General features: G+C 32.3%; 1 protein-coding gene and 1 long non-coding RNA gene across 3 annotated transcripts in view; one reads left to right on the top strand and one right to left on the bottom strand.

The window, feature by feature from the left end:
- Positions 1 to 1,893: 1,893 nt before the first annotated feature.
- The window catches only part of slc38a3b (solute carrier family 38 member 3b), a 76,908-nt gene continuing 57,419 nt past the window's right edge, over positions 1,894 to 21,382 (top strand). For both annotated transcript variants that reach the window (XM_087258195.1, XM_087258194.1), the window contains exon 1: positions 1,894 to 2,054. The gene's annotated coding sequence lies outside the window, so the exon portion shown is untranslated. The remainder of the gene's footprint in view (positions 2,055 to 21,382) is intronic.
- Positions 1,900 to 6,866, bottom strand: LOC147843682 (uncharacterized). Its single transcript, XR_015494397.1, has 2 exons — positions 4,734 to 6,866; positions 1,900 to 3,759 (listed from the first exon to the last, which is right to left on the bottom strand). It is a non-coding gene; the product is annotated as an uncharacterized LOC147843682 (long non-coding RNA).

Genomic DNA, 21,382 nt, shown 5'->3' with positions numbered 1-21,382 from the left:
CTTATTTGAACTTAACTTAAAGAATTGATTTGTTCATTTATTTTTACATTTATTTATTTGAATCTAATAAATAAATATTTTTATTATTTATTTATCATGACTTTAATATTTTTTAAACTTTATTTTAATTGTAATTTTAAAGTTTAATTTAAAATATATTTTAATTATATTTATTTATATTATATGTTATTTTTATATGTTATCATTTGTTTACATTTATTAATTTAAATCTAATAAATAAATCTTTTTTATTATCTATTTATCATTAATCCAATTTAATGATTCATTTTTTACTGAAATTTAATTGTAATTTTAAATTTAATAAAAATATATTTTCTTTATATTTATTTATATTATATGTTTTTTTAATTATTATTTTTTATTTTTTACATTTATTTATTTTAATTTAAATATTTTTTTAATTTAATAAATATTTATATGTCATTAATTCAATTTAATAATATTTTTGCTTTATTTTAATTGTAATTTAAAGTTTAATTGAAATATAAATATTTTATTTCTATTTATACATATTAGGTTATTTTTAATTATTATTATAGATTATTTTTACATTTATTGATTTGAATCTAATAACTTATTTATTTTATTATTTATTTATCATGACTTTAATTCAATCATTTATTTTTTTTTACTTTATTTTAATTATAATTTAAAGTTAAAAATGTTTTATTTATCTTTATTTTATCAAATGTCATTTTTAATTATTATTATTTTTTGTTTAAATGTATTTATTTGAATCTAATAAATAAATGTTTTTATTATGTATCTTCACTTCAATTTAATAACCATATATTTTTACTTAAATTTAATTGTACGTGTATTAAACGTTTTATTTAAAAAATTATATTTCATTTTTATTATATTGTTTTTAATTCTTATTATTTTTTACATTTATTTATTTTAATCTAATACATGAATATTTATTTATTATTTATTTATAATTCATTCAATTTAATCATGTATTTTTATTTAAATTTAATTGTAATTTAATGTTTAATTAAAAGTAAATATTTTTATTTATGTTATATGTTATTTTTCATTATTTTTTATTTTTTACATTTGTTTATTTTAATCTAATCAATACATATTTTTTCTTGTTTATATATCATGACTTAATCATTATTTTTTTACATAAATTTAACTGTAATTTAATGTTTAATTAAAAATATATATTTTATTAAAATGTATTCATATGTTATTTTAGCTAATTTTGTGCAATAAATTAATCTAATTTTAATGTTTATTTTTAATTTCATTAGTTTTTCCTTTATTTAGATGTATATATTATATTAATATAATAGTATATTTATATTAAATGTATATTTTACATTTTTGTTGTTAATTCATCTAATTTGTTGTCCTTTACATTGAAACAGAAAAAATATAGACAGTATTTTGTTCTTAGACAGGTACAGGTATTGTATATCTAAACGATCCCTCCCCTTTCTTAAAATTAATTAATTTTAATAAAACATTTGAATCATTATTATTATTATTGTTGTATTATTATTATATTGTGTTGCTATGTGCTTCAATGTTAAAAATCTTCTAAATGTTAATATATAAATGTTACATGTAAATTTACTGACAAAAAAATTAAGCAGAATTTGTAAAATTATATTAAATATATAAATGTATTATAAATACCCATGTAGTGTTAATATTATTAAAATTGTACTTATATCTTGTATGTTTTAGTGTTACGAATTTTTGTTTATAATGTAGCCTACCGATGAACAGGTTATCAACACAGTCCTTCTCTAGGAGTGGGAGTGACCACTAGAGCGTCTCCTCAACTCCTATTGGTCGAAACCCTCAGAGGGCGGAACATAAACAACCCCCACTACTCATCCATACAACCTTCTTCAATTCACTTCATTTCTCAAAGCTGTGAGAGACGTGCTTTGTCTCAATTGTGGACAAACCACACGAGGAGAACAACTGCAGGAACATTAAACATCCAAAACACTGGAAATTTAACTCCGAAACATCCTTTCTCGTCACACTCGACAGGGCTTTCTGATCACTGACCGGTGAGTAACGTGTGTTTGTGTGTAACGTGTGAGCTATTACTTTTAAAGAGTATATTTTGAGGCTAGGGAATTAGAAAACGCAAAGTGACTGAAGAAAAACACAGCAGTTAAATGTAAATGATGTGGAAATTGACTTATTGTGAATGTATACAGTTACTGTGGACACAAATGCAGCATGTTTGATTCCTTTTGTGATGGTCTCATAGGTTTTTTTCTCATAGGTTATACCTATGTAAAGTAGGTCTGTTACGTTGTAAATAAATCAGTGACGTCACGTTATTTTTTGTCGTGATACGCTGACTGTAATGTTTTATTCTGTGATATAATGTATTATTCAGAAATACATTAAAATACAACCAGTTGTGCACCTTTTTAATGATGGGAATGCTTTTAATTTCCGATTAAAATTCATTTAATATAGATATTACAAAAAATAATAAATTGAAATTATCTAAAAAATGCTGAAATGCATTAATTGAATGTCAGGTTTCGTTAGAAACATTTTTAAAAACTTTTTTTTGAACTTTTATTATAATATTTAAAATGCAAAATATCATCAACATTGGCTAATTTGTCAGTAATTGTTCAATAATGTCTTTTCTCCTGTTTTATGGCTAAACAAAACATTAAAAGAATAATTGTCTGACAATAAAACGTATAATTAACTTTTAGCAAAGGATAATGAGATCTATAAATCTATTCTTTGCATCATTTGCTTGTATTTTCTTTCCATATGTGCCCACTCCTTATTTAAACAGGACTTGTAACATATGTTTTATCCTTCTGCTGCCTTCCCAAATAAGATTTGCATCCTTGTTGAGTTTAGGAGGGCGAACTTTGGTTTTAGATCACCTTGAATAAACACGTCATATTGGTATATATCTGAATACATTATATGTATTGCAATATATTGAATTTTGGCTGGCCAGATGGCTTGTAAGGAGTCTGTGGATTCCCTTATGGTCAGGGAACGAGAGGTTAGAGGTCACAGAGAAAGTGGAAAATCACCAGTAGAATAATTAATGAATGAATATGACATGTTTGTACAGATCCCAGATTAAAAGTCAGATTTTTGATGATTTGTGTTGTATAAATTTGGTAAAATCTAGAGGAGGTGTGACCGTGTGATGAAATAAATGTCTGTTTTTCAGCGGACGTCACTGTAAAATCAATTATCACGAGTAAACAAGAATATTCCAGCATTTTCTAAAGACAAACACATGACATCAGCTGAACGTGACTGACCGGCGCTCACATTTTGTCCTGGTCCTGGATGTAAACATGCGCATTCATTGAGGTCAGAGATTTTGACAGACGCCAGGTCACTGACCTTATGTCCAAGGCCAGAGATGAGCTCGTGATTTTGCAGGTCCAGCCGTCATGTCTGAGGCATTGAAGTTCATTTACATTACTGTAGGGCTGCACGATACTGGAAAAATCTCACATTGCAATATTTTCTATGCTATATACAGTTGAAGTCATATTTCATCTAGAATAAAAGCTATTTTTTAAAAACCATTTCAAGGTCCATACTTGTTAGACTCCTTAATTAATATTTGTTTTCGATTGTCTACAGAACAAACCACTGTTATACCACGATTTGCCTAATTACCCTAACTTTAACCTAATTAACCTAGTTAAGCCTTTAAAAGTCAATTTAAGCCGAGAACTAGTATCTTGAAAATATCTAGTAACATATTATATACTAGTGGTGGGCAAAGCGAGGCTTCGTGAAACACTGAAACTATCGAAGCAAATGTGTCGAAGCTTCGAAACGTTTCGAAACACCACTCTACGGTGACACCTAGTGGTCATTTTATCTGTATTTCACTGAAACCGCTTCAGCAAAGAACAGTTGAGCAAGTTGATGTATCAAACCCCGCTTTGTAGCCTAGAATCATCAGATGGTTTAGTCGAGCGGTTAGGATACGTTGATTATCATGCGGGAATATTGGGTTCGATTCCAGACTGTCACAAGTGTGTTGAAATGCTTCACTACCAGTTGGTAATGCTTTGTTATTGTATCGTTTTGTTTCAACATTGCTCTGACATACGAATAAACATTTGTAAATAAATTTGTATTTTGTTCATATAACAGGGTTGTTACTAGATCAGATACAGTTGTGGCCAGAAGTTAACAATAATTATTTATATTATTAATTAAATTTCCCATTGTATTTTATTAACGTCTATTCAAAACCTAAACCCATCACAGTACTGTAAAAATATGAATTATTGTTTTACAGTGTTACAAAAATGATGCTAAATTGATGGTGTATCCGCAGCTTTATCCTATCTAGGCTACACCATAAAACAGTAACATGATTAAAATACATAAAATCATGATTTTGGAGTATTTGTAATAGTCGAGATTCGAACCCAAAATAGACATGAATTACAATTCCATAGTGCACACGCACAGTCCACTAGGCCATACAAGACGGAGACTTGATGAAGATCATGCCAGTGAAATGCAGATTCTCCGGGTCTTGAAACGCCTCTGAAATGATTGATGCTTTGAATCGCTTTTGTCACGTGACCAAGTGTTTCGAAACACTTTAGTCACGTGACCTGGGTGTTTCGGATCATGCTTCGGTACAGTGTTCGAAACACTTGCGCTTCGGGATCTCGACACTGTGTCGAAACGTCAGTTTCACGTCAGCCATCCCTATTATATACTGTAGGGCTGCACAATATATCGTCTCAACATTGATGTCGCAATACTCGCATGGATTATAGTAGACCAGAAACCACCGCTGACCGTGTTTGTGTTTTAAAGGCATGTGATTGTATAAGCGTTTAAAGCATTCATCCATAAGAAATTATAATGTTTTTAACTTTAAAAAAGATTGATTGTACTTAAGTATATACACACAAACACACACTATGAAAACTACACTGTTTACATTTGATAACTCAATTTGTGTAGCTGAATACTGCTAGACTCCCAGAAAAAAAACTGTTGTTGTTTTCAATATCAATACTTTTGATAGGTTTATTTAATGCAGACGCAGTCTAAAAAATCATCATAATCAATGTAAAATTATGTAAATTATTTTTAAATAAAGATATTAATTTTATCTCTAGCTCTATTTGGAAAGATTTTATTGTTTTAGATAGATTTGGGATGATAATTGAATTTGCATAGATTATTATAAATTACAAGCTTATAAAAATACAACAGAGCAGAGATAAAAGTTAAACAGACAGTGCTTTTTGGTTTTCTGTAGAGTCTAAAAGTATTCAGGGACAGAAACTAAACAATGGAACAATAAATAACATGATCATCATTGTATAAACAATATAAAAATAATAACATTTGATAATAAATTTATATTTTAACAGGACATGATCACGTGTGAGCACTGTTGGTGTTTATTTTTATCAACATGCAGTACTTACTTGTGATATAGTTTATAGTTTTGATTATAGTTTCATAGTTTTCAGTTTTTTGATATATGGTCATGTTGAATTTTGTTTTCATATATACATTTATTTGGTTTAAATATTTTGATTATTAGAAATTTTAGCAGACATTCACTTGTAAATACACTTTAATATGAACGTAAAACTTACATTTTAACGATTAGACATTAAAAAAAAGGAAAAGAAAATGAAAGAACAACCAGCAGTCATTAAAAAACTATTAAACTGAAATTAAACATACTTTCCCCCAACCAACTTCATATGTCGAAATTTATGCAAATCTTGATTGATTTCAGAAAAAAAACACATTCTTATGGCAGTTTGTAATTTTTTACATGTTTTTTTTATTATTTTTTTTTACATTTTGCATTTCTAAACAAAAACAAGATTGTAGACCATAAAAAATGATACATGGTTGTCTAATTTTTTTACAATGTTTAAATGTATAATTCTGCTATATGCATTGATAAACTCATGCAAAATTCATTAAAAGTAGGAATATGTTGGATTGTGAAAATTGGCATTATTAGCTTAATCCTGTCAGGTGAATAATACAATATTTCAAGGAATTTGTGATCCAAGCACTGCATGTAAAAAAAAAAGAAATAGCACACAAATTGGATTAAATATATCACAATTTACTGAACCTTTACAAACTGAATAAAACAATAAATGTACAATTATTTCACCTTTATTTACCCTTTTTTAGAAATCGAGTCACAGATTTTATTAGAGTTTTTTTCTGGAGACTTGGTAGTGGTACATCATTATCTTTTTTTGAGTGATGCCTTTTTAATTAAAAATGCTTTCTATTTACTAAATACAAACACGTAGACAGACAGATCAATCAATGGACTGATAGGAAAGACTGCATTTTAGGGACGAAGAAAAGTATTGATTTTTCATGCATGATATTATTCCTTGTAATCAGTGTGTTTTACATCTATAAGGTTAATTTGTCATGCAATTATAAGACGTTGTTAGAGAACTAATTAAAAACGAAGATAATGCAGACTTTATCTGTAAAATAAACTTCAGAAAGAGCAATCAATGCACATGGCAGGTCTTTCCAACCTCAACCAGGTCAAATCAGTCCTGACAAAGAGGACAAAATGTGGTACTAGCATGGTGTTCTTGAAGTAAATGACATTTTGCTATAATATGCTGTCACTTGGGCTGCACAATAAATCACAATATATATATCGTTAATGCGATAATAGTGTATGCAACATATGGATCGCAGATGTGTTTATTTTATGCTGCGGTTGTTTATCTAAATTGACCAATCAGATTGGATGTATCATATGTATCCGCACTCCCTCAAGCAGTTGCTGTTCTGCTATTAGCTGAACTGGCACGAAGGCTAACCCAGAGCTGGAAAAAAAACACTAATAGGCGGAGTCGAGACGAGAGAGGAAACTGACAACAGCCAATCAAAATCAGAATATCTGCTCATTAATAGTGTTTTGAAGACTGAATGTTTGCACCTTGACGGTTTTTAGTCAAGTAAATCTGAAAATATATAACCTGTTTATTTTAATATTATCATTACATAAATGGGCAGCGCAGTGGGTTGCACTGTCGCCTCACAGCAAGAAGATCGCTAGGTTGAGCCTTGGTTGGATCAGTTGGCATTTCTGTGTGGAGTTTGCATGTTCTCCTAGTGATTGCGTGTGTTTCCTCCGGTTGCCCCAGTTTCATCCACAGTTCAAAGACATGTACTATAGGTGAATTTGAAAAGTTCAAATGTCCGTACTGTATGAGTGTGTATGGATGTTTCCCAGTGGTGGGTTGCAGCTGGAAGGGCATTTGCTGCATAAAACAAAAGCTGGATAAGTTGGCAGTTCATTCTGCTGTGGCAACCCCTGGTAAATAAAGGGACTAAGGGCCTACTCACACTATGCTATCCAAACCGTGCCCAGGCCCATTCCCCGGATGGTTTGAGAAGTGGGAGTGCTCTGAATCATACTCATGCAGGATTCACTTGGCCGGGTCTGGGCCGGTCGGAAGAGGTGTGCCAGAGCGCGGTTCACTTGGGAAACTGAAGACAACACGTGACTTTTAAGGGACTGTTTGATATGGATTTATTAATCATTCGTACTGTTCAGTGAACGCAAATTGCCGTAGTTTATTAAAAACGCAAACCCCTCAACTCACTACAGCTGCACCTTTAGCAAACCTCCTAATTCCTGCAGCACGAGGACTTTATGATTGAAATGAGCGTCAAAAGTGGCTGATCTGTTTGGTAAAATATTTGACTGCGTGTCACTGGATATCAAACGACTAAAGCGATATAACTAAAGAAATCTCCACTGAACTGAGCAAAAGCGCTTCTCTACTGAACAGCGCATCATCGATGACGTAAGCGTGCCCAGGCCCGAATGTAATGTGAGTGCGGGCTGTCGGTGGAGACGAGAGGGGGGACAAGCGTGCTTCATCCCGGTTCAAGGCAACTGTACATAGTATGAGTACGCCCTAAGCCGAAAAGAAAATAAATCAATGAATTTTACATAAATAAATTATTTAAAAACATAGCTAATAAATATAGAATTTTGTAAATTTAAGAAATAGTAATACTCAATAACAATATTACATATCGCATATTTTTTCATACGCACAAAATGGGTGGAAATGTATGTACGTCACTTCCCACACAAAAGTTGTGATCTATAAAAAAGAAACGCAATGAGATTATGTGCGCAGCTAAGCGAACATGTTTAACATAAATATTGACTTAATTAAACCAATTTAAATCATTACATGAGCCACTTATAAATAAATAAATAAATAAAATAAACAAAGAAATAAATAAAAATTTGATTCTGGTGTATGATCACTTTTAGGAAGGCTTCAATGCGAATCTTATAAATCAGACCCCAGGGCTTAAATCAAAAGGTGCTAACTATAAACATATATTGAACCTCAGTTTACCCCCAGAATCCTCTGGGGCATTGATGTAAAACGCTGGACAGGTGGTCTTTTGGTGATGCTCGGTGGAGCTCGGGATTGCTTATAAAGAAAGGAATGATTGTTTGCCTCCTGCTATTGTAGATGTGCTATTATGAAATGCAAGGATTTGCTTTGCTTTAGTGTTTTGTGACACACAGACTTTAATTTGGATTGACCTAAAAAGAGCAGTCTTGTTAGATATAGGAAACATTCGTCTTTGAATGTAAAATAACATTACCTTAGGATCAACTGAAAGGTATTGACAGAATCATTTGTTAATTATAGGCTCAGAGAAGTCTCAGGATGCAATTAAGTGGTGATTCACTGTTTGCCTATTTTAAATTTCTTTTGTGTGGGTATGAGTTCAATTGACATTAGAGCTGCATGAAACAACTGATATTGAGAATTAGTTTTTTCTGTAATTTATATTGGCTTAAAGGGGACCTATTATGCCCATTTTTACAAGATATGAATAAGTCTCTGATGACCGTGCGTTTGTGTGAAGTTTCAGCTCAAAATACCACACAAATAATGTTTTATAACTGTTTGAAACTGACCCTTTTAGGCTTTAATCCTAATTGTGCCGGTTTGGTGACTGTGGCGTTAAATTCAAATGAGATGTGATCTTTTCATAAGGAGGCGGAGCTACAAATGTCTGTGCATCAGCATTTATAATGCCTATCAGTCGCTGGCATGACCTTCAGCTATAGTGAAAACTCTAATGGCAGATGGCTGCTTCTCACTCAGGGCTGTTTATGCTAATGAGGGCTTGGTTGTCACTAAAGGGTGGAGTTCTCCCCCTCTGATGACACGTACAAAGGGAAAATGACAATCAAATTTTTTTTGCAGACCGTAATTATGATAATTAATTATTTTACACACACTGTTGCCACACATTTCAGTTTAAAACCTCATAAAAGTGATTTTTGCATAATAGGCTCCCTTTAAATAACTGTTTAGAAATAAACCCTCAATTTACATTGATAAGGATGATTTTTTAGAGAGTTATATGTAGAAAATAATAAACAAACTGCATGCAGATGTAAATACAAATAGTAAATTAAATTAACAGTTTTTTAATGGTTTTCTGGGGAGTCTAACAGGAGTCAGGTGCAGAAATGTAATAATATAAAAACTAAAATGACACTTTAGACTTCACCATATTAAAAATACAAGTAAATCTTTTTTAAAGTTATACATTTTATAACTTCTTGTTGTGCCCACATGGTAGGGCTGCATGATATTGAAAAAAATCTGTATTGTACAATTTGAGTACAATTTGCGTAATTAAGTCAAATTTACAGTAAAAATTATGTAAAAAATTAAGTCAACTTAACAGTTCCAAGTTACAATGGGTTTGCTTACATTATTTTTGTAAAGTCAATTAGTTGCTTTTAAAGCAATTGGTTTACTCGCTTTAAGTAACTAATTGATTTTTACAGTGTACCTCATTATTTCAACTTAAATGGAGTAAGTTCACAGTACTCGTATAGATTAGTTTTTTAACTCAAATGGTTTGTAGCAATTGTTTTCCTCGAGCGGTTTGAGTTCCCTTAACTTATTGGGTTTTACAGTATTCAGTTGGTTTGAGTTCTCTTCATTTATTGGGTTTTACTATGCTCAAATTGCTTCATTTACTCAAATGGATTAAGTTCACAGTACTCATTAGGACTAGTTTTTAAACTTAAATGGTTTGCTGCAATCGGTTTCCTCAAATGGTTTGGGTCACCTTAACTTTTTTGGTTTTACAGTGTACAAAAAGAGTTTTGCTACTTGTTCAAACTACTTATTTAAATTGAGTTGAAATAGCACCATCATAACACCTTTTTATGTTCAATCCGCTTAAATTAGAAAAATGATTAAGGGTATTTTCACACCTGTGAATCAATTCATTTGTTTAGAAACAGGGATTAAAATTGTTACATTGTTGCTCTTTGTTTTTGGTGCGGGCATCTGGGAGTCTCTGTGCATTTGCAGGAGACTGTCAGAACTTCCAGGAGACTTGGGATGTCTGTAATAATGACCTCCTGCCCTACTCATAATTCTCTCTTCATATAGCCGTATATGCCTATTACATATCCATAAAACACTGTGATACAACCGGGCTCGGATCGTATTGCTTTCTCACTATAATCGATCCGCTCCAGAGTTCGTTTCAATCAAGCCGAGACCAACTCATTCAGGCGATCTCAGACTGATTGCTTTGGCGCGGATCTGAGCTGGATTTACATATGTCAAACGAACCGCGCTAACTGGGGAAACGAGACGGGTTCCGAAACAAAAGTCTAGGTGTGAAAACACCCTAAGTTAACTTAATCGATTTGTGTTTAGCACAACATGAAAGAATTGTGTGGAACCCTGCCTTTTTCACAGTGTATGTGTCTTTTCAAATGACTTCCTCATCACTATGGTCAAATCAAACTTAGTAATGTGATGTCACTGTCTGCTTATGTTGACAGCCATGCTTGTTACCTAAGCATACACTACTAGTTAAGAATTTTAAGTGAAGAATAAGAGAGAGAAAATTTTAATTGGTTAAAGCTGGTTGCTGCATGCGCACACACTCAGAGTGGCTGTCAATCATCTGTGGGAACCAGATGTGGGAGGTTTAGTGTCGCTTCAGGTCAGAGAATTCGAGAAGGGATGTAATCATGTGAAATAATGATAAAGTCTTTGAAGCATATATGCTCCATGGAGTAACTTAATTATTCCCATATTTTCTTTTTAAAGTTTTCGTACTCTCATTAATGTGAAGTAAAAAATGAAAGTTATTTATTAAGTTATGATGTTAGGTTTATTAAGATGTGTTTTTTTGCTGGGCAGCATGTGGGGTGTTATTTGTAATATTATTTTATGATGAGTAATGACCAACAAACAACATATAAAATACTTAAAATGTGTATACAGTTCAAGACAACATTATTAATTCATTATCAATTAATTTCCTAAACTATCAATTAATTTCATTAACAATTAAATTCCTGATTGATTCAATATTGCTTAATTGAAATTTTTTTTCTAAACAATTTTTAACAAATTTCTAATACCTATTTTTTTTTTTGTTTTTGCCATGCTGACATTAGATGATAATATTTTACTAGTTATTTTACAATATACTAGGTTATTAGGGTAATTAGGCAAGTTATTAACCTCTAATACTTTACCTTTTAATTCTTATTGGCCCCACTGTATATTTATATATATATATATATATATATATATATATATATATACACACACACACACACACACACACACACATACAGTGGGGCCAATAAGTATTGAACACGTCCCCATTTTTCTCAGAAAACATATTTCTAAAGGTGCCGTTGATTTGAGATTTTGACCAGATGTTGACAACAACTAAAGAAATAAATAAGCAAAGAAAACAAATCTAATTAGTAGAGATGCTTCGATAAATTTGCAGAAGGTCGGTATCGGCCGATAATCACATTTCATGACTCGATCAGTGCTCACTGATCTCATTACCCAAATACAAGTGTTTGTTTACGAGTTTACACACAAAGCAAGTTGCATATGCGCTCACCAGCAGCACCACAACATGTGAAGATGTAAATGATGTATGCGGGTGCGAGAAATCTCTGCGGTCCCAACACAGCAGCAGAAAGATTGCAGCTTCATACAGCTGCTATCAATAATTGGAGATAAGCAAAATGTTTGAATGGCCTTCCAAATACATTTGTATTTAGGCCTTTTCATATATAAGAACTAAAAGTTTTGTGTTTTTGATTATTGCAAGTTCACTAATACCTGGCTCTAATTATTAGGGAATTATTATTTTTTTTACTTTTATATGTTTAATAATGTAACTTGTTGTGATATACTGGTTGCTGTAAACAGTAATTTATAGGCCTATTGTCTTTTAGGAAAGAAGTAATAGATTTATAGATGTGCATTTTAGCTTCTGATACATCAAATATACACTCCAAGCTTTTTCTTTAAGACATCTTGAATTCTTCTTTCATCATGTTTCCAAAAAAAAAAAGATCGGTTTTATCTATAATTTTCTGTAAAGCTGCTTCAACCATTACATGTCCACACTAAATATTTATAAGAGAAATGATTAAGGGATATATTCAGCATCCTTAATTTAGAAGTGATATCCACTTTATCATACTTAAATGGTGCTTTATGCAAAAGCAAAGTTATATAAAGTCTGAAGCATCAGAATCAGATCTCGGTATTTGTTGATCACCATGACAAGGAATCGAAACTCGACATCGGCTGCAAAAATCCTGATCGTAGCTTCCCTACTAATTTACAAATTAAATTATGTGTAATACAATGAAATGACACAGGAAAAAAGTATTGAACACACGAAGAAAGGAAGGTGTAGAAGACAAGACTGCAGCTTAAGTCTCTCAGAAGTTATTCAGTAACCCTCTGCCCTTCCTCACTGGATCATTGTCTTGCTGTAATGTCCACCCTGGTTTCATCTTCATCATTCTGCTAATGTAGATGTTGGACTGACGCAGCGAATATTAACTTACACTGAGGAAGGGCAGAGGGTTGCTGAAGAACTACTGAGAGATTTCAGCTGCTGTCTGGGCATTCGCTGCCTTTCTACACCTCCCTTTCGTCATGTGTTCAATGCTTTTTTCCCTGTGTCATTTAATTTTTTTGCACTTCATTTGTAAATGAATTAGATTTGTTTTCTTTGCATATGTGGATTTCTTTGGTTGTAGCAACATCAGGTGAAAATTTCAAGTCAACAACACATTTAGATTTTTTTTTTTTTTAAATGGTGACCGGTTGAATAGTTTTCCCTCACTGTATATATATTTTATTTGTCTATATTTACAACAATATTCTTAATTATTCCAGCCAAACCTATTAATAATAAATAAGTCTTTCTCCTTGCTTTCTTAAACATGGGAAAAATATTAGGAAAAGAATAAAAATTTCACTAAAGAGCTATTCATTTTGTCTTTAATTTGTATGCCAAATTTCTTACATTTCTAGAACCCTCATTGACTCCCTAAAATCCCTAGAACATTTTAACCATGGCCTGTTCCTCACGTGTAAACTGCAGTAATACCACACCAGCAGACATGGGCTTCTGGAGCTGAGTGTGCCAACCAATCACAGCATAGGTTGTGTTCTCTCGTTCTTGGCATCGAGAGCTGAGATGTTTTGAAGCAACATGGAACAAACCGGCCGGGACAGACTGCGACCCTGTAAATAAAGAAGCAGACCCATAACATTTGCACCGGCAGTGTGGGAAAAAGCGTCTGACTGCTGGAAAACCATTTAGAATTGAATCAATCTTCTTGAGTCGGTGCAGGCTTGTAAAGTAGTTTCAGAGAGACTTTAAAAAGGTCATTGATGACCGCTCAGTGTATTAGATCCATTTAGTAGGATTTAATAGGATCTATTCAATAGGAAAAACACCAACAAAGACTCACCGTGCCTTCAAAAGGTGCATCCAGGGGCTTTGCTAGACCCCATTAACTGGGGCACGTGCCCAAGTAAAAATCCCTAGTGCCCCAGTAAATGCTTTGAGGTATGATTTACTTTAAATGCAAGTGTATTGATTTAGAGTGGTAATCCCAAATTAAGTAATTCTCTATGTGCGACTGAACCAGCGCTGGTGAAAGCAATGTAGTTTCATCAAAAAGAAAACTGAGGCATGCGTAGCTGAAAACTATACTCGCGCGTCTCACGCACTGCTCTATGGTAAGCTTGAATCCCGGTACATACACGCCGAAAAAGTACCACTGCTCATGCTTAGTGAAATCGGCGTAACTGCCTTTTATTTGGAGGTGTTGTCAGTTGGCACATAGTGAGTTTTGCAAGTTAATATAATGAAACTCGGCCATGTGTCAAGCCTAAGACAACAGACGATTCTATTAAACATCTTTTTTGTATTCTATAAAATTGTCTCTAGAATTGAATTCTAATTAAATTAATATTCATGCAAAATATTTTCTTAAATGATCTTAGCATATCACTGCAGTTTAAGAATCATTTATGTTATTTATTCACAATAATAATAATAATAATAATAATAATACTTTTATTTATTTATAATAAATATTTTTGTGTTACTTATTAAAATACTATATAGAGAAGAAGATCTTGCCTTACCTAAGAGAATAAATGAAAGGTGCTGCATATAATCCCTTAAACACGTCTCTTATCATTTAGGTGTGAACATGTCATGGCCAGAAGCAGCTTCACAGAAAATAATTCCTCCATTCATTTTACTCTGGCTTAGTCTCTTATTCATCAGGGGTTGCCACAGCGGAATGAACCGCCACAGAAAATAATAAAACACAGATATAAAATTTTTATGAAAAATTACAAAGCAATTTGGAAACACTGCAAATGATGAAATAAATATTCAACAAATCTCAATCAAGAAAAAGTTTGGAGCTCGCATTTGAAGCATAAGAAGTTAAACGCACACCTATAAATCTAATACTTCTTTACTAAAAGAAAATAGACCTATAAACTACTGTTTTTAGCAATGAGTGTAAGAATTTCTTTTATTAAATATTAATATTAAAAAATAATCTAATCTGTTCGGTATATATTTGCGAGACACTAGCAGGGGGAACTCGTCACAGAAGCTTGAAACGCTGGTAAATACAATGGTTGCACTTGCAACAAAGATAACATCTCTCACGTGAGTCGCGCCAATAAACTAAACAGGTATCCCATCGCATCTGTATATTTTAGCTGCTGTGACTCAAACACATTAATCTCCTCACACATCATTTACCTGTGTTGTGGCTTGTAGGCTATGCATAATATACGGAAGTGCACGTGCGTCTATGGTGCTGTCAGGTGTAGCACGGGCACTCTCATTTTCATACAGAGGAGAGTGGCTGTGTAGAACTCCACTGAAGTAGAGACAGAAGTAGAGATGTAGAGACAAAAATCACACTGTTGTGTAAATAAAATAGTACAGATTGCTATTTAGCTTGTTTATTAAAAAAAGTTGTGATCTGGTGCTGTATATAAAATGCAATTAACTTGACTTCAAGGGGGGCTGGGAAAGCCGTTGGAAGGGCGATGCACCCCCCTAATATAATAGTAGGGGAATAACTGTAATGAGTACATGCAGAATAAAAAATTATTATACGGTACACATTTCGTTCAGCTGTAATGATATATGTAATGATAATACATATATGATATATATATATATATATATATATATATATATATATATATATATATATATGTGTGTGTGTCATAATATGATATATATGTGTCATATATATATATTCAACTGTATATACATATATTTATTCAACTGTATGTATATATATATATATATATATATATATATAGAATAGAGTTGAATACATATAAATAAATATAAATATATACAGTTAAAGTCACAATTGGGCGACGCAGTGGCGCAGTGGGTAGCACATTCGCCTCACAGCAAGAAGGTCGCTGGTTCGATCCAGTCCAAAGCTGCTGGTTCCCCCACAGTCCAAAGACATGCGGTGCAGGTGAATTGAGTAGGCTAAATTGTCCGTAGTGTATGAGTGCGTGTGTGAATATGTGTATGGATGTTTCCCAGAGATGGGTTGCGTTCCGTAAAAACCTTGCTGGATAAGTTGGAGGTTCATTCCGCTGTGTTGACCCCGGATTAATAAAGGGACTAAGCCGGCAAGAAAATGAATGAATGAAGTCAACTTATCCAGCAAGTATTTTAGCGCCCTTGAATTATTCGACCCCCTGTTTAACTTTTCCCCCAATTTCTGTTTAACGTAGAGAAGATTTTTTCAGCACTTTTCTAAACATAATAGTTTTAATAACTTATCTCTAATTACTGATTTATTTTATCTTTGCCATAATGACAGTAAATAATATTTTACTAGATATTTTTCAAGACACTTCTATACAGCTTAAAGTGACATTTAAAGGCTTAACTAGTTTAATTAGGTTAACTAGGCAGGTTAGCGAAATTAGGCAAGTTATTGTATAATGATGGTTTGTTCTGTAGACAATCGGGAAAAAAAAGCTTAAAGTGGCTAATAATTTTGTCGCTAAAATGGTTTTTAAAAAATATAAAACTGCTTTTATTCTAGCTAAAGTAAATCAAACAAGACTTTCTCCAGAAGAAAAAATATTATCAGACTTACTGTGAAAATTTCCTTGCTCTGTTAAACGTCATTTAGAAAATATAAAAAAATAATTCTGACTTCAACTGTGTATGTATACCCTCATATTGTCCAGCTCTATCTATGCTATTGTTTTTTTCCATAATCAAACAGCTCTAGGGACCTGATTATAGCACATAAACGAAGGAAAGTTTGTAAACACAGGAAAATTCAGACATTCATGATATATCCCCGTAAAGTCTATTTTGAGGTGTTGGTCACTCTGACGTCAGCATTATATGTGAACGTGCCGGCTCTTTGATAAGGATGAACATTGTTGAATGGTTATCAAGGACAGTGCATTGTGTGAAACAGCTGCGAGGATGATAAAATGATGAGAGAGCCTGACAGGTCTTTACTCCGCTTTACACCCGAGTTATCATATTTCCCCTTTCAAAAAGTAGTTAGCTGTAGTTGATTAACTTTATGATTCCCTTCTGGACACTTTGCTAAAGGGATAGGAGCAATTCCAGCGTTATGTGACATTTGCAGTAAAATCATAAAAACATAAATTCACAGAGAAAGTATGTTAACATTATAATGAAAATCTGTTTCTATTTTCCAAAACTACTAACCACAGAGTTATAAGATCAGAAAAATATCAATCTGTAAACACTTCTTATATTTTAAATGAGGAAAATAAACATGTGTTATGGATGTGACAAAAAGGTTAGCGAGTTTACAGTATACAACATACCTTGTAGAAATTCTGTGAAATAAACTGCACAACCCAAAAGAAACAATGCTAATCAAAAGGATAAGAGTTATCCCACTATAGAACAAAAATCAATGACTTTATTTGACATTTATGCATTTATGAGGAAAAAACTTGGTTATGAATGCAACGTCTCTCAGTTATGGATGTGACAGATGTGAAATTGCCACCTGAGTGATTTTGCTAAATCAAATATAATTGTTTGAAAACACTGACAGAGACATTTTTTGAGTAGTTTACAGTACTGTAATATACAAGCCTACACAAAAACCTTAGAAAGGGTTTCACTGTTTTGGTGAAAACATATTTTTTTATGGCAAGGTTGACATTTGAATGGAATTGCTCATATTCAGGGGCAGACTGGCCACTGATGGTCAATCCCACTGGCCTGATGGTCAATATGGCCTGCCCACAACCTCTCCTGGTCTTCACTACCGATCGCTAATACAACCACCACCCCTGGTCTTCACTAACCGATCACTTAGCTGACCTGATGTCCAAAAGCATTCCCGGGCAGAAATACCGTCCCAGTCCACGCCTGCTCATAGTTCACCCAAATGTGAAATTTCCTCATCTCGTTTTTCACTCTCAAGTATTCGCAGAACCTTTACGAGTTTCTTTTTTGTTGTTGTTGAACACAAATTAAGATATTTTGAAGAATGTTGGAAACAGGAGGCCATTGACATCCATAGTCAGACAGAAAAAAAGACTCCTAAATTCAAACATTCTTCAAAATAACTTCTTTTTTTGCTTTCAATATTTGACATCTCAAACAGGTTTTTGAACTACACTGTAAAATAAATATCTGTTAATGAAAAGTGTCCATAATTTGTGATTCGCAAGTGTTTTCTATTTACAGTTGTGAATTGCATTATGCGATCTCCCAACCCCCTAACCGATCTTCATTTAGCGATTGCTCCTCCGCTTAAGTGGCCTGATGTTCTATAACTTTTCCGGGCAAAAATACAGTCCTTGATTGCTCATAGTTCACCCAAATGTGATTTTTTTTTTTTTTAACTCTCAAGTAGTCGCAGACCTTTACAAGTTTCTTTTTTGTTGTTGTTGAACACAAATTAAGATATTTTGAAAAATGTTGGAGACAGGAGGCCATTGACATCCATAGTAGGAGAAAAAAGACTCCTGAATTTCAACATTTTTCAAAATATCTTCATTTTATTTGTCTTAAACAGAAGAAAAATCTTCAGGTTTTGAACTACACTGTAAAAATATTAATTAACAGTTTCAATATTTTGTGATTCACAAGTGTTTTCTGTTTATTTACGGTTGTGAAACTCTTCAGTTTAACAAAGTAACTTTTATTCACATTTTAGTAGTTTGAAATAATATAATGTCTATTAAATAGCTGAAAATGTACTGGCAGTTTATTACAAGGGTTTTGTAGCGTATTTCCAACACTAAGCCAGCCAATATATCACTTTCAACTATTAAAAATGTTAATAAGAGTCTCTTTTTCAAACATTTCAAGGTTAGACATCGTTGGAAGAAAGATCAATCTCCCATAATGCAATTCAAAAGCATAAATAAACGGGGGAAAATAAAAACATGAATCACAAAATACACAAAACTGCTTATTTACGGATATTTTTACAGTGTATTTAAATGTGATTTAAAAGTAAATGTTAAATGTTGAGTTAAACAATAGCCTATACTTCACAGTGCTTATTTTTATCGACTTTCCTCTGTCTGTCAAAATGTTGGAGCTAAATTTATCTTTTATAACCTTGGGCTCAACCTCGGTCCGGTTTTCTCTGCGGGTCAGCTCATATCAGGCCTGGCCAAAACGTGTATTGCAGGCGGCCTCGGGACTCCATACCTCACATGTCATCGTCATGTGAAATCCAAGCTGCCAGAACTTACAGCCCCTTTAGGACCCCAAAGAGGAGCTGCTGTTTGTAATGGCTGATCAAAAGCTTGTCACATTATCCTGTTAAGACGGTTCCTGTAAATGCAGCGCTAATTGAACCATCAGTCAAGAAGGTGTTTTTTAAATTTTGAAAAGACACCTCTTTTGCTTCCCAAGGCCTTATATATTTGCTGTAAAATGCAATGAAAACTGTAATATTATGAAATATAAGTAGAATTTTTTATTTTTTATTTTTTCCTTACTCAAATCTGAATATTTATCATCTTTTCACCTTTGCTAGAGTCATGTGATCCTTCAGAAATCTTATTGTATTTAACTTGCTTATTTACTATTATTGCTTCTTATTTTTTAATTGATAATTACTTTCATTATTCAGGACAAACTTTGCAATTATGGTCTTACTGTACTTTAATGCATATTTATTGCAATATTTAATTTGCTCTAATTCTGAAGATGCAGAGCCTTAAAGTCTTAAATTGTCTGAAATATCAAAAACAAATAGGCCTTAAAGTCTTAAAGCCACTGAAATATTGTGTTGTAGGTCTTAAATCATTAAAAACAGGTTTTAATTTGCCTATATTCACGTAAAGCTACTCAATCGGGCTAACACCCATCCAATCACCAACAATCTATCTCAATAAATGTTTTAACAAAAGTAAAAGTAAATTTTTTTTAACTCTATTAACCAGTGAGGTTTAATTATCTTCCTTAAAATAGCATTTAATTTTAATGGTTTCTTGATATTTTTATTTGGGTCACTAAAAATCCGTAGCGTTTAGCCTTGTGTAAGTCTGAAATTTAATTCATAGTGGTCTTAAACAGGTCTTAAAAGCCTTAAATTTGATTTGATGAAACCTGTTGTGGGAAAAAAAAAGTCTCTTTCGCTCACTGAGACTGCATTTGTTTGCTCTGTAACACAATAGCAACAGTAATATTGTATAATATTATTTATTTATTTTAATCATGAACATAAGCGGTGTTATGTTGAAATGTCTGTCTATAGTAATGTTATAATAGTCTTTACTCTTTAGTCTTATCACTTTTTTATTTTTACATTACATGAATCCTTAATAATAATAATATTAATAATAATAAATTATTTACTTACCCATAACATTTAAAAATTGTATAATTAGAACAACATTAGCTGAGCTAATTCTCTTAAAATTAAATTAAGTGAAGTTTTTATTTGCTAATTTCGAGAGGATGATTGTCTCTCATCTGCAATCATCTAAAAACAAGTCAGATTAATCCAAGCCTACAATAAATTGCCCATAAGTTATTAACTCTATTTACCAATGAGGTTTAATTATCTTCCTTAAAGTAAAATCTGTTTTTAATGTTTTTTTTAAGTTTTAACTGGGTCATTAGAAAATATCCTTAGCGTTTAGCCTTGTGTACGTCTGAAATTGAATTCATAGTGGTCTTAAACAGGTCTTAAGTCTTAAAGTTGACTTGCTAAAACTTTTAGAAACCCTGTTCTGGTAAAGAAAGTGTCTTTCGCTCACTGAGACTGCATTTATTTGCTCTGTAACACAATAGCAACATTAATATTGTAGAATATTAATTATTTATTTTAATCATGAAAACATAAGTAGTGTTATGTTGAAATGTCTGTCAACTGAAATATTATAAACATCTATCACTTTTTAATTAAATAATTAATTAATCAATTAATTAATTATTTTTTCTATTGCATGAATCCTTAATAATAATAATAATAAATATCTTACTAACCCATAACATTTGAAGATTGTGTAATTAAAACATTAGCTGAACTAATTGGCTTAAAATCAAATGAAGTGAAGGTCTTATAAGCTAATTTCGAGAGGATGTTTGTCTCTCATCTGTAATCATCGATAAACCAAATTGATTTATCCAAGCCTACAATAAATTGTCCATTTCACCTTACTTCCCTTATCTTAATTTTTGAAGAATCCCCCCGTCCACCCCATGTCCTCCTTTTCCTTTTTATATTTCTTTTTTTTTAACCAGGGGGAGCTCTCAATAACTACCTAATCTTGCATCCCTGGGCTTAATTATCCTGGGCCTTATTATCTCAGAGCTCAGGGTTCTCTCCCGGGACAGCATGCCAAACCTGCTAATAGTGTCAAGCAATATATGTGTGAATTCTTGAAATGATTTTTCATGGCACTTTGGCTCAAAGTTGAAAGATCTGCATCAGATCAATTCCATACAAATGTCAACCATG

Source organism: Danio rerio, chromosome 6 (genome assembly GCF_052040795.2).
Source record: "Danio rerio strain M-AB ecotype USA chromosome 6, GRCz13ab, whole genome shotgun sequence".
Classification (NCBI taxonomy): Eukaryota; Metazoa; Chordata; class Actinopteri; order Cypriniformes; family Danionidae; genus Danio; species Danio rerio.
The sequence above is the reverse complement of the archived record's forward strand: the minus strand, read 5'-3'. Positions and strand labels throughout refer to the sequence as shown.